Source organism: Salmo salar, chromosome 18 (assembly GCF_965601325.2).
Source record: "Salmo salar chromosome 18, fSalSal1, whole genome shotgun sequence".
In the NCBI taxonomy this organism is placed as follows: domain Eukaryota; kingdom Metazoa; phylum Chordata; class Actinopteri; order Salmoniformes; family Salmonidae; genus Salmo; species Salmo salar.
In genome coordinates this window covers 86314118-86328735 of record NC_138308.1, presented here as the reverse complement: position 1 = coordinate 86328735, position 14618 = coordinate 86314118, and the positions used below count along the sequence as shown (strand labels likewise).

Below are 14618 nucleotides of genomic sequence, written 5' to 3'. Positions count from 1 at the left end.
CACTGTGAAAGGTGTCTCCTCTTTCAGGTGTGTCCAACCTGCGAGAGCCATGGACTTCAGTGACTAGGTGTTCGTCCTTGTCAGTGTGTTGCCTGATCTGGGCTAGGCGGTGATCTGTGATGTTTAAGTAGTCTGCCTGATTTATCTGTTGAACATCTTGTTGTTCCTGCTGTAGCGAACAGATGGCATGCCGCTGATAGGCAGTGCCTCTGCCTGTACATTGTGCTGTTGCCCTGCTCAGTGTATCGCTGATGTACATCTCTGGTCCTGGCTTGTAAATGGCCTTCAGGCTGTAGTTTTGCAGAGTCAGGAGCATGCTTTGAAGCCTCTTGGGCGCATTGAGGAGAGGTTTACTGAATATGGCAATGAGTGGTTTGTGGTCAGTTTCAGCGGTGACCAGCTCTTGACCATATAAGTAGTGATGGGAGCGCTGGCAGGAGAAGATGATGCTGAGGCACTCTTTCTCAATTTGTGTTTAGTTTTGTTTGGTGGGGGTGAGCTCTCTCGAGGCAAACGCAACGGGCTGGCCTTCCTGCATAAGGCAGCATCCAAGTCCCCTTTGGCTGGAGTCACTCTGGATTGTGACAGGCTTTGTGACGTCATAGTAGCGCAACACTGGCATGAATGAAGCCAGAGATTTCATCTCCTGCACTGCGGCCTCGTGCTTGGGTAGCCAGTGCCATGGTGTGTCTTTGTCCAGCAACCGGCGCAGAGGCTGGCAGACTGCTGATAGGTGTGGCATGAACTTTGCAAGATAGTTTGCAAAGCCGATGAGACGCTGTACTCCTTTTGCATCAGACGGGTTTGGCATGTCGAGGATCACTCTGACCTTGTCTGGGTCCGGCTTCAGGCCTTTCGCCGAGAGAATGTGGCCATGGAAGTGGACGTCTTTCACCTTGAACTGTAGCTTCTTCAGGCCAAGACGAAGCTTAACTGATCGACAGCGCTCCATCAGTGCCAGGAGCTTCACATCGTGGTCGCGTTCTGCTTCTTTGTCTCTGTCACCACAGCCTACGATCAGGACATCATCGGCGATGGGTTCAATGCCCTTTAGCCCAGCCAGTAACTCATGCTGCTTGCGTAGGTATACCTGATGCGCCACTGATACACCAAACGGGATCTTGAGCGAGCATTTCTGACCCCAAGGGGTCCAGAAGGAAGTCATGAAGCTTCTTTCTTCATTTAGCTTGCATTGAAGGAATGCATCCACCAAGGTGAAAATCCTGGGCTTGGGAAGCTTGTAGAGGACATCCTCTAGTGTCGGCATGATATAGTGGGACCGTTTCAGTGCTTGGTTCAGATGCTTTGGGTTGATGCAGACCCTCAGCTTCTCTGTTTTTTTCACTATGACCATATTGCTGATCCAGTCAGTTGGTTCCGTCACAGATGTTGTGTGGCCATCGGCCTCATACTTGTCCAGCTGGGCCTTCACAGCCACTTTCATTGCAATGGGCACATTGCGAGGAGCACACTGGACTGGAGTGACGCTCTCATTCAATTCAAAGTGTACCTCCCCAGGCACTGATTCAACGTGACTGTTGAATACATCGTCATATCTGCTGAGCAGTTGTTCTTTGGACAGGGGTCCATGCTGGACATGCTCCACAATGTGCAGGTCATTTGGTATAGTGAACTGCATCAGTCCCAGGCGTTCGCACGTAGAGCCTGAGAGGAGAGGATGTTGACTGGTTTTCACAATCTCAAACTCCAGCTTGTGTTTGCGTCCCTGAAATACACATCCGGTCTCAAAGGTGCCCATAGAGCTCATTAGCTCTCCTGAGTACAGCTTTAGTCTAGTATCGCTGGGCAATAGATGTGTGTCAGGTGCCAGATTGATTTTGTCTTTGTAGCTCATTACGTTGCATGTAGCACTGGAATCCAGTTGACATTGTTGTTGCTTGTTGTGTAATCGTAGTGTCACAAACCATTTCTTCCCTCTTGAGTGTACAGCCCCAGTGGATTCATGCATGTAAATGTCACTTTCACTGTTCTGCTCTGAACATTGAGTGACATCATCAACACAGTGAATCTTGCCCTCACTCACCCTTTTTTTGCTTTTGAGACACACTTTTGCTAAGTGATTATTAGTTCCACAAGCTCTGCATGGTTTTCCGTAGGCATGGCAGTGCTCTTTTCCACGTGTGTGTGTATTCCCACAGTATTTACATGCTATGGGGGTCTCTGTGTTCACCGTTCGTGGTGAATTACTCTGCCTCGATTGGTTTTGTCTGAATGTCTGCCTGGCAACAGCGTGAACAGTATCAACGTCGGAGCGTGGGGTTTCGATTTCCATTGCGCTCATTCTCATGTCAGTGACTTCACCAGTGCGGCACATTTCAATGGCAGTTACTAATGTTAAGCCTCTCTCTCTCAGTAGACGCCGGCGCGTATCCTCATTTGCAATTCCCAGTACTATTTTGTCAAGAATCAATTCATCTTTCAATTCCCCGTATTCACAAGTAGCAGATTTTTCCCCTCAAACGGGTTACAAAGTTGTGTACTGACTCACCCTCTTCCTGTTTGCAGCTTCCGAAAACGAACCGCTCGTAAATGACGTTTCTGCCGGGTTTGAAGTAATTCTCCAATGCATCCAATATAGCCTTTGCATCACACTGTTGTCGTGCTGTGAGGGTGAGATTGTGCCGGTAGATATCCCTGCATTCGCTGCCATTAAACTCCACTTGTACCTCGCTGGGTTTCTCATGTAGACCTGTCGCCAGCGCATAGTCCTCGAATTCATCCCTGAAGTTGTCCCAATTAGTATTCCAGTCCACTGTGAGAACCATGTTTTAATCTATTGTTTGCTGACATGTGATTATATTTAATATACTAGTTGTATCTAAAAAAGATCACCTTTAAAAATGTTCACCATTTCAATTTGTATGAAATTCACCAAGGAGGATGGTCCTCCCCTTCCTCCTCTGAGGAGCATCCATTGTTTCCATCAGATTCAAACAGTTTCCATCAGGGACGGAAAAGGCTGAAGTTGTGTAACTATTGACACCTCAGGGAGAGGATGAGGTTATCTGGATGACTGCTAAACAAATCCCCCGGGAAACACCATCACACACACACACACACACACACACACACACACACACACACACACACACACACACACACACACACACACACACACACACACACACACACACACACACACACACACACACACACACACACGCGGGGTGGTGGGCTACAGCTCACTGCAAACCAAATACACCTCACCTTAACCTCCCTATCTTTGGCTAATCTAGGGTTGTGTTCATAAGGCACCAAACGGAAGAAAACAGATTGTAACAAGGAGTGAGGGACTATCTGATCTTATCCAATCACAAACACACATTTTGTTTTAAGTTGAAAAAGTTGCTAGATTTTTTCTGTTGTGTTCCCTAATGAACATGACCCAGATTTGCATGTTTGCCAGACAGAGAGAGAGAAAAGAGAGTAAGAAGAATCCATCACGCACACTGAGACAGAGGAGAGGAGCGAGGGATTCAGCAAAGGACAAGATAGCCCTGTCAATACAGGTATGTTCATTTTCTGTTTGGATATACTGTTTTATTATTCAAAACCTTGGCTAATACTATAATAAAGAATGATGATAATATATAAGTAAAGAAAATGGGTTATTATCACACTAGTGAAAGGTTATCGTTGTTGTGGTATGTGTGACATGGAAATGCTGAAAAGGACAAGAATAGTACATCCACATCCTATACATGGCAGGTGTTGGATATCCAGAAATAGATCATATTAACTGATAATTAAAAGGGGGAAATGTTTAATGTTATTAATTCATATTGACTGATGAGTATGTTGATACATCCCAGATCCATGGAGTGGAGTAGGAGAGCTATCCCTGTCTCTGGTGAGAACTAAATACCTACCAGGGTTAGGGTCAATTCCACTTCAGTTCCAGTCAAATCAGAACGTAAACCACATTCCAGTTAAGTTAAACTCTAAGAGATTCTTATGACATTGTCAGCAGTAAGATTTGAGTTCCATTTCATGTACAGAGCCCAAAACAACCACTCAGAGTTTAACAAATAATTTGAATTTCAGTGTACTTCCTGAATTTACAGAAATTGAATTGACCCCAACCCTTCCATCTAAAAGTCAAAGATCTTTAATGATCAGCATTACCCTATAGCATGTTAGACAACTTGTCATATAGTGCATTCACATTAATATTGTTAATTATGACTAATCATTCATATGCTTATTGTGGCTTTACAGGGATTTTCCTACTCTTTCTGAGGGTCACCGTGCAAATAGGTAAATGCCTTTTTAATAAAGTAGACAGACAGACAGACACAAAAACAATCACACACAAAAACAGACAGACAAAACAAACAATCTAAATCAATGAATCAATGTGTCACGCCCTGACCTGAGAGAGAGGGTCTGTTTCTCTATGTGGTCAGGTCAGGGTGTGGGGTGGGCATTCTATGGTGTCTATTTCTTTGTTTTGAGCCGAGGATGGTTCCTAATCAGAGGCAGCTGTCTGTCGTTGTCTCTGATTAGGAATCATACTTAGGCAGCCTTTCCCCCACCTGTGGTTGTGGGATCTTATTTGTTGTACTGCTTGTTAAGCCTACAAGATGCTCGTTGTCATTGTTTATTCTTTTGTTTGTAGTGTTCTGAGGTAAAATAAAATATACGATGAACACTTACCACGCTGCGCTTTGGTCCACTCCTTTTGACGATCGTGACACAATGAATGAAGTATCAGTATTGGCCACTGTGACAGAAGCTAGGCCTAGTAATAACTTTCATTCACTTAAAGTCACTTAACCCTAAAACAACTAAGTATTGTAATAAATATTGTGTCAATTGAGCAAGTTGAGTAAGCTGCTTGGAGTACCACTAGATTGTAAACTGTCATGGTCAAAACATATTGATGCAGTAGTAGCTAAGATGGGGAGAAGTCTGTCTATAATAAAGCGATGCTGCTCTGCCTTCTTAACAACACTATGAACAAGGCAGGTCCTACAGACCCTAGATTTGTCGCACCTTGACTACTGTTCAGTTGTGTGGTCAGGTGCCACTAAAAGGACTTAGGAAAATTGCAATAGGCTCAGAACAGGGCAGCACGGCTGGCCCTTGGATGTTCACAAAGAGCTAATATTAATAATATGCATGTCAGTCTCTCCTGGCTGAAAGTGGAGGAGAGATTGACTTCATCACCACTTTTATTTATGAGAGGTATTGTTTATGAGAGGTATGTTGAATGCACCGAGCTGTCTGTCTAAACTACTGGCACACAGCTTGGACAACCATGCATACCGCAAGTCCAGAATAGACTATGGGAGGCACACAGTACAACATAGAGCCATGACTACATGGAACTCTATTCCACATCAAGTAACTGACGCAAGCAGTAAAATTTGATTTAAAAAACAGATTAAAAAAACACCTTACGGAACAGCGGGGTCTGTGAATCAACACAAACATTGGCACAGACACATGCATACCCACACACAAATAACATACGCACTATACATACACATGGATTTAGAACTGTAGATATGTGGTAGTTGTGCGGTAGAGGCCTGAGGGAACACAGTGTGTTGTGAAATATGTGAATGTATTGTAATGTTTTAAAATTTTATAAACTGCCTTAATGTTGCTGGACCCCAGGAAGAGTAGCTGCTGCTTTGGCAGCAGCTAATGGGGATCCATAATAAATACAAATACAAAGTGCCCAATTAAAGGTAACTATTTACATTTAATACAAGTTGGTGCAGGTGTGTGTGTACAGGGGGATGGGGATGTGTGTGTATCTGAGGTGTATTCACTACGAACCAAACTGAACAAAATGGAGATTGACTAAACTGAACTAACCTGCAAAACATTTTCAGTTGCAAAACGTATTGCTACAGTGTGCACTAATGAATAAACCTGTGTATTATATCTGTCTCTGTCCCTCAAACAGACAATGTGGCATTGAGAGGAGTGGCTGCTCAGTCATCACAGTTTTCAGATCGCGATGCTCACTATGCAATTGATGGGTACAGAAACACAAACTTTGGATCCTGCACCCACACTGCACAGAACACCAACCCCTGGTGGAGAGTGGACCTGCTGGATGTGTACAGAGTGACATCTGTCACCATCACCAACAGAGATGCTGTTCCTGAGAGGCTTGATGGTGCTGAGATTCGCATCGGTAACTCACTAGAGAACAACGGCATCAACAACCCCAGGTGAGTAGTGAAATCGAATAAACAACTTTGTACTCAAATCAAATCAAATTGTATTTGTCACATGCAACGAATACAACAGGTGTAGACCTGACAGAGAAATGCGTACTTACAAGCCCTTAACAAACAGTGCAGTTCCAGAAATAGTTATGAAAATATTTACTAAATAAAGTCAAAAACAAAAAGTAACACAGTAGAAATACATAACAATAACGATGATATATACAGGGGGCCCAGGTTACTCAAGGGGCACAGGTTAGTCGAGGTCATTTATACATAATTTATACATGTAGGTAAGGGTAAAGTGACTATGCATAGATGATTAGATGATAAACAGCGAGTAGCAGCGGGGGGTCAATGTAAATAGTCAGGGTGTCCATTTGATTAGTTGTTTAGCTGTCTTATAGCTTGGGGTAGAAGCTGTTAAGGAGCCTTTTGGACCTAGACTTGGCGCTCTGGTACTGCTTGCCGTGCGGTAGCAGAGAGAACAGAGAACACTTTAAAAACCTGTCTCTTGACGTGGAATTCGATGATGCTCTTATTGAAAGAGTATGGACTTGTTTGTCTTGCCTTGTATGACTTGGGTGACTGGAGTCTGACAATTTTTTGGGGCCTTCCTTCCCCTGACACCGCCTGGTATATAGGTCTTGGATGGCAGGAAGCTTGGTTCCAGTGATGTATTGGGCCATACGCATTACCCTTTGTAGTGCCTTAGGGTCAGATACAGATCAGTTGCCATACCAGGTGCTGATGCAACCGGTCAGGATGCTCTCGATGGTGCAGCTGTATAACTTTTTGACGATCTGGGGGCCCAATCTAAATAGTTTCAGTCTCCTGAGGGGGAAAAGGGGTTGTTGTAGCCCCTTCACAACTGTCTTGGCGTGTTTTGACCATGGTAGTTTGTTGGTGATGTGGACACCAAGGAACTTGAAACTCTTGACCCGCTCCAATTCAGCCCCGTCAATGTAAATGGAGGCCTGTTTGGCCCTACTTCTCCTGTGGTCCACGATCATCTCCTTTGTCTTGCTTATATTGAGGGAGAGGTTGTTGGCCTGGCACCACACTGACAGGTCTTTGACCTCCTCCCTATAGGCCGTCTCATCGTTTTCGGTGATCAGACCTACCACTAGTGTGTCATCAGCAAACTTAATGATGGTGTTGAAGTTGTGCTTGGCCACGCAGTCGTGGGTGAACAGGGAGTACAGGAGGGGACTAAGTACGCACCCCTGAGGGGAACCGGTGTTGAGGATCAGCGTGGCAGATGTGTTGTTGCCTACCCTTACTATCTCAATGCCATCAGACTGTTAAACAGCCATCACTAACATGGAATGGCTGCTGCCAACATACTGACTCAACCCAACTCTAGCCACTTTAATAATGGGAAAATGAATCACTAGCCACTTTAAACAATGCCACTTTATATAATGTTTACATACCCTACATTACTCATCTCCTATGTATATACTGTACTCTATACCATCTACTGCATCTTGTCATCACTCATTCATATATTTTTATGTACATATTCTTATTCATCCCTTTACACTTGTGTGTGTATAAGGTAGTTGTTGTGAAATTGTTAGGCTAGATTACTTGTTTGATATTCCTGCATGGTCGGAACTAGAAGCACAAGCATTTTGCTACACTCGCATTAACATCTGCTAACCATGTGTATGTGACAAATACAATTTGATTTGATTTTGATTTGATTTGCTACCTGAGGGCGGCCTGTCAGGAAGTCCAGGATCCAGTTGTCGAGAGAGGTGTTTAGTCCCAGGGTCCTTAGCTTAGTGATGAGCTATGTGGGAACGATGGTGTTGAACACTGAGCTGTAGTCAATGAATAGCATTCTCACATAGGGGTTCCTTTTGTCCAGGTGGGAAAGGGCAGTATGATGTTCGATTGAGATTGCGTCATCTGTGGATCTGTTGGGGCGGTATGCAAATTGCAGTGGGTCTAGGGTTTCCGGGATGATGGTGTTGATGTGAGCCATGACCAGTCTTTAAAATCACTTCATGGCTACCAATGTGAGTGCTACGGGGAGGTAGTCATTTAGGCAGGTTACCTTCACATTCTTGGACATTTAGCTCGTCTGGTAGGCTCACGTCAATGGGCAGCTTGCAGCTGGGTTTCACTTTGTAGTCCGTAATAGTTTGCAAGCACCGCCACATCTGACGAACATCAGAGCCGGTAGTTCTGATTGATTGTAAAGTTCAGTAAAAAGAACAGTTATTCATTAAATGTGTTGATATTTTCAGTAATACTTTTGTGAAGAAGCATTTGAACTACAGCACCACACTGTACAATAATCATGTATCTCTCTCTCTCCCCCACCCTCTCTCTCTCTCTCTCTCTCTCAGATGTGTTGTCATCTCCCACATCCCAGCAGGAGAGACTCACACCTTCCAGTGTAATAAGATGGAGGGTCGCTACGTTGTTGTGGTCATCCCTGACAGGAAGGAATATCTCACTCTGTGTGAGTTGGAAGTATATGGGACTCCTGCAGGTAATCATCTGTCACTGTCTTCACTCTTCACATTCATCACCAAGTCAAGTTTACATTACTTTTATATAGCAGAACATCAATGTTCTGGAAGTATAAGTAATGTGCTTGCTGACAGGAACATCACTCTAGATTTCTGTCATATTCTTATTAGTGTGACTTGCTTCTGCATTCACACTTTTAATGTTGTATTTATGTCTTATACAGAGATTGTAATAATAACTGAACTCTTAACCTCTTACTTCATACCCATAAACCCCTCTTTCCTCCACCCCTCCCACCACTGTCACCTCTCTTTTCTCTTCTCTTCTCCAACATCCACCCCTCTCCCCTACACTCCCCCTCCTACCACTAATATCCCCCCTCTTTTAAACATGTCAAATGTATACACTGTGAGATGATAAAGAATAACTTGTCATTTTTTATATTAAAACATTCTCTATGTCCCGGTAGTAAATGTAGCATTGAAAGGAGTGGCCAGCCAGTCATCACTGAATGGGTATGGCAATGCTCATAATGCCATTGATGGGAACAGAGAATCAGACTATTACAAAAGATCCTGCACCCACACTACACAGGAGACCAACCCCTGGTGGAGAGTGGACCTGCTGGATGTGTACAGAGTGACAGCTGTCAGTATCACCAACAGAGGAGATGATGTTCCTGAGAGGCTTGATGGTGCTGAGATTCGCATCGGTAACTCACTGGAGAACAACGGCATCAACAACCCCAGGTAAGTAGTGAAATAGAATAAATAACATTATACTGTAATCTGATTGATTGTAAAGTTTGTGATTCAATAAAAACCTGTTATTCATGAAATATGTTAATATGTTCAGTCTTCCTGCAGTGAAGAGGTATTTTCACTATTGCAACACACTGTATAATAATCATCTCCCTCTATCTCTCTAACCCTCCAACCCCTTTCTCTCTCTCTCTTTCTACCCCACCCCCCACGTTCCCCCGACCCCCTCTCTCCCCCCACTCCGCCTCACTCTCTCTCAACGCATTCCTCAGCTCTCTCTCCATCAACACCCCAACCCCTGTCCCCCCACCTCTCTCTCCCTCCACCCCCCTCGCGCTCTCTCCCACAACTCCCCACTCTCTCTCTCTCCCCCATTCCCTCTTTCATCTCACCCCCATCTCCCACCACCCTTATCTCGCACTCTCCCCCCACCCCATCTCTCTTTATCCCCCCACCTCCTTCTCTCACCATCTCTCTCTCTCTCTTTCAGATGTGTTGTCATCTCCCACATTCCAGCAGGAAAGACCTACACCTTCCAGTGTAATGAGATGGAGGGTCGCTATGTTGTTGTGGTCATCCCTGGCAGGTCAGAATGGCTCACTCTTTGTGAGGTGGAAGTATTTGAGTCTTCCACAGAAGGTACTTCTTTCCTGGTACATTTATTTATCCTGTCAGTGAAGATATGCCAAATAGTAACTTTAATGAACATACTTATTTTCGTATCGGACTTCGGTTTAGTGGAGATTATACTTTTTCCCCCCACAATTCATGTTTTGTTATATTGAATGTTATTTTGTGACTATGTGGAAGACATTTTCACAATGCAAATTAGTACAAATCAGTGTAATTTACGCATTGCTCAGCTTGCTAAACTTTAGTAAAACAATCACCTTTTTGTACAGCGCATTGCTAAAGAAATATGTTAAATAAAATCATACTGTCATGTCATATTGAGTTTTGTTGTATTCCCCGTATATTGCACAGATTTGAACTATTTTGCACCATAACAAATATCAGCAAATGTATTTCAGCCCCCAAGTCAAAGAGAACGGTGGTGAGGATGAAGATCCAATCAGATGCTGATCTGACAGACCAGGCGGTCAGTGACCAGCTCCTTGAGCAGGTGAGAGAGAGGGAGAGGGAAAGGGGGAGGAAGAAGGAAAGGGGGAGGGAGAGAGAAAGACAGAGAGACAGAAAGAGAGAGAGAGAGAGCGAGACAGACACAGGCATAGAGACACAGAGAGACAGACACAGGGACACAGAGAGACAGACACACACAGAGAGAGACAGAGAGAGAGAGACAGAGAGAGACAGAGAGAGAGACAGAAAGAGAGACAGAAAGAGAGACAGAAAGAGAGAGCCAGAGAGAGTGAGCGAGAGAGAAAATAATCTAACAATTTAACCTAAAAGCTTGTGCTTTAATCTAGCTGCATGTAGAGCTTGTGAAGCAGGGGGTGTCTGACTTTCAACTGCGCTGGAGGACTCAGCCAGATGGACAGATTTTCCACCGTGAGGAAGAAGAGAAGGAGTGTGGAACCACACAGACAGGTAACAACAAGGAGCATATTACAGACTGTTGTCCTTATTGCACAGACAGGCAATGAAGACATTGTGCTTTTATCAGAGTTGGGGTCTATTTCATTTCAGGAAATAAACTTGTATTTATTTATTCTAATTTCAGTTTTCCTTAATGAGTTTCAATTATGAACATGTGGAAGTGGATTTTCAGTTTACTTCCTGAATTGACTGAATTGAAATGTAAATCGACCCTAACTCTGGGTCTTATTATCGTATTGTCAAGTTGTTATTGTAAGCAGAGAACGTGTTAGCGAGTCATAACTCAATTAATACCTGAAAGAGTTTCTGTATGTCATTTCTCTTCCAGGTGTCTCTGGAACTGAAGGGGGCTAGCCTGGTGAGAGACTCTAAGGAGACACAATAGTTTTAAGATTGGACCGTATTGATGACAATCAATCTACCGTAAAACTTTAATTTTAAACCCAGTCTCAAATAGCTGCCTGTCCTTTTTAATAGCTAGGCAACAACACATTTCAGCAACTAAACAGCTGTTTCAAATAAACTCAGGGTCTAAATCAAATCAGATCTAATGTTATTTGTCACATACACATGGTTAGCGGATGTTAATGCCAGTAGGGCGAAATGTTTGTGCTTCTAGTTCCGACAGTGCAGTAATTTCTAACAAGTAATCTAACAATTCCCCAACAACTACCTAATACACACAAATCTAAAGGGGTGAATGAGAATATGTACATGTGAGCATATGGATGAGCAATGGCCAAGCGGCATAGGCAAGGTGAAATACATGGTATAAAATACAGTATATAAATGTGATATTTTTTTATTTTACTAGGCAAGTCAGTTAAGAACAAATTCTTATTTTCAATGACGGCCTAAGAACAGTGGCTTAACTGCCTTGTTCAGGGGCAGAATGACAGATTTTTACCTTGTTAGCTCGGGGATTCGATCTTGCAACCTTTCAGTTACTTGTCCAACGCTCTAACCATTAGGCTACCTGCCGCATAATATGAGTAATGTAAGATATGTAAACATTATTAAAGTGGCATTATTTAGAGTGCATTGTATAAAGTGACTAGTGATTAATTAATTGTTTACCAGGTTACCATGAATTGTTTACCAGGTTTAATGTTTGATTTGTTACATTAAATCATTCAGTAATGAAAAATGGTCAATCTTCTGTTTTTATTGCCAGTAAGAAACTGCTAGCCATTGGCTGCTAACAGTTGAGAACTGCTATGTATAAACTGGCAAGCCCAAAAACCCTAAACAACTTCGGGAGTACAAACCCCAAGAAATGGGCAAGAACTGACGAACACATGTACTCGCTGTTTGTTTGTTACCTATGCATAGTCACTTGGGCTTGCCAGTTTATACCCAGCAGCCCCACCTACATGTACAGATTACCTCAACTAGCCTGTACCCCTGCACACTGACTCGGTACCGGTGCCCCCTGTATATACCCTCGTTATTGTTATTCTTATTGTGTTACTTTTTATTATTACTTTTTCTTTAAGTCAACTTGGTAAATATTTTCTTCTTCTTGAACTGCACTGTTGGTTAAGGGCTTGTAAGTTAGCATTTCACGGTAAAGTCTACACTTGTTGTATTCGGCACATGTGGGAAATAAAATTTGATTTCATTATTCTGTTAAGGATTTTCTTTTATGGGGGCATTCTAAGACAAAAGACACGTAACACAGTGTGTAAATGATACAACATTAGTGCAGGTAAAAAGGTTAAATGCTGGAAGTGAATGCTGGAATTAAACAACTAACTATGCTAATTAGTAAAAGCTGTGTGCATTAAAGAAATAGATGCCTGGCTCAAATAGAAGCCTGTATCTAATATGCAACTGTTCTGTTCAGTGTTTTAAGCACATGAACGCTGGGGCTATTAATTGAAGTTTTACTGTATTTAAATTAGGGCTGGGCAGTATACCGTATTTTATGATATACCGGTATTGATGTAGCCACCGGTTTGGGTTTTTTCTTTCCCTTCTATACCAATATTTGAATGTTTGGTTTATTAATTGTGATACGCCATGTGTAATGCCAATTTGTATAGTTTACTTCGTTACTTGAGTCATCTCTCTCTCGCACTTTCTCTCCGTGCCACTTTCCACAAAGACCTAGCCAAACCACCTGTCACTCAAGGCGCGCATTTGATGTTCCTCAACCACGAGACACTTGCATTCAGTCTGCATGGTCAATGCAGCACATGCAACAATGTTGATGACAACAATGCTGTTTTCACTTTGCTTCTTAATATAAATCCACTAGCGTTCTATAATGACACTATTAGTTTGTGTTTCTTACATCAGCAAACAGCTAGTTTGTCTTTTCTTAGCAAGTTGCCCTAAATCTTGTGAGACGCTAATTGTTAGCCGCTAACGATAATGGCTAGCTAGCTAGCTAATAAATGTACTGACTAAGAGCAAACGTAGCTAGCTAATACAGCCTGATAATACCAGTGATGGTGTAGACCTAAATCAACATGCTGTTTGTGCAACAGTATCTTCTAAATCAAAGAGGAATATGCATAGCAAGAATATGTTAGCTATATCAAGTAGCTAAGAAAAAAACATGCAATGTAGCCAAAGTTTATAGGGTCCCCTAGGAAACACTTATCAACACTGTCACAATAACTCCTCCCTGGCATTTTAGTTCGTTGTAAACTCAAACAACACTGTATTCAAAGTGCCCACTTATTATATTCTAACTATAGAATTAGAATAGTCATTATATTTCCATGATTCCAAACGTTTTGCTCTAATTCGCAAGTCAAATCGCAATTGCAACATTTGGTTAAAAATAAATCCTCGATTATTTGCCCATATTGTGCAGCCCTACGTGGCAGTGTGGAAATTATCTCAATTGAGCAGTGGTGTAAAGTACTTAAGTAAAAATACTTTCAAGTACTACTTAAGTCATTTTATTTTGGTATCTGTACTTTACTTGACTATTTTTATTTTTGTCAAATTTAACTTTTACTTCACTACATTCCTAAAGAAAATACTGTACTTTTTACTCAATACATTTTCCCTGACACCTAAAAGTACTCGTTACATTTTGAATGCTTAGCAGGACAGGAAAATGGTCCAATTCACACACTTATCAAGAGAACATCCCTGGTCATCTACTGCCTCTGATCTGGAGGTCTCACTAAACACAAATGCTTTCTTTGTAAATTATGTCTGAGTGTTGGAGTGTGCCCCTGGCTATCCGTAAATTTAAAAAAAAAAGAAAAACTGGTTTGCTTAATATAAGGAATTTGAAATGATTTATACTTTTACTTTTGATACTGAAGTACATTTTATCAATTACATTTACTTTTAATACTTAAGTATAATTAAAACCAAATATCTTTAGACTTTTACTCAAGTAGTATTTTACTGGTGGTCTTTCACTTTTACTTGAGTAATTTTCTATTAACCTATCTTTACTTTTACTGAAGTATGACAATTGGGTACTTTTTCCACCACTGCAATTGAGTGCAGGAAATGCAGACATCATAAAAGTGCTGAAATTTGTTTTGGTTGAAGTTGAATTGAACAGTATAAAACAATCAGAGTGGAGAAAGACTAATTGAAATCACTTGGAATGTATGTGTTGCCACCCTGGGATCAC

At 42.2% G+C, this 14618-nt stretch overlaps 1 non-coding gene across 1 annotated transcript in view; it reads left to right on the top strand.

Moving 5' to 3' along the window:
- Positions 1-14618, top strand: part of LOC106577978 (uncharacterized) — a 56194-nt gene that overhangs the window by 31236 nt on the left and 10340 nt on the right. The window contains exons 5-8 of the transcript XR_014381316.1: positions 5939-6209; positions 8567-8712; positions 9163-9442; positions 9945-10093. This is a non-coding gene — a transcript (uncharacterized LOC106577978). The remainder of the gene's footprint in view (positions 1-5938; positions 6210-8566; positions 8713-9162; positions 9443-9944; positions 10094-14618) is intronic.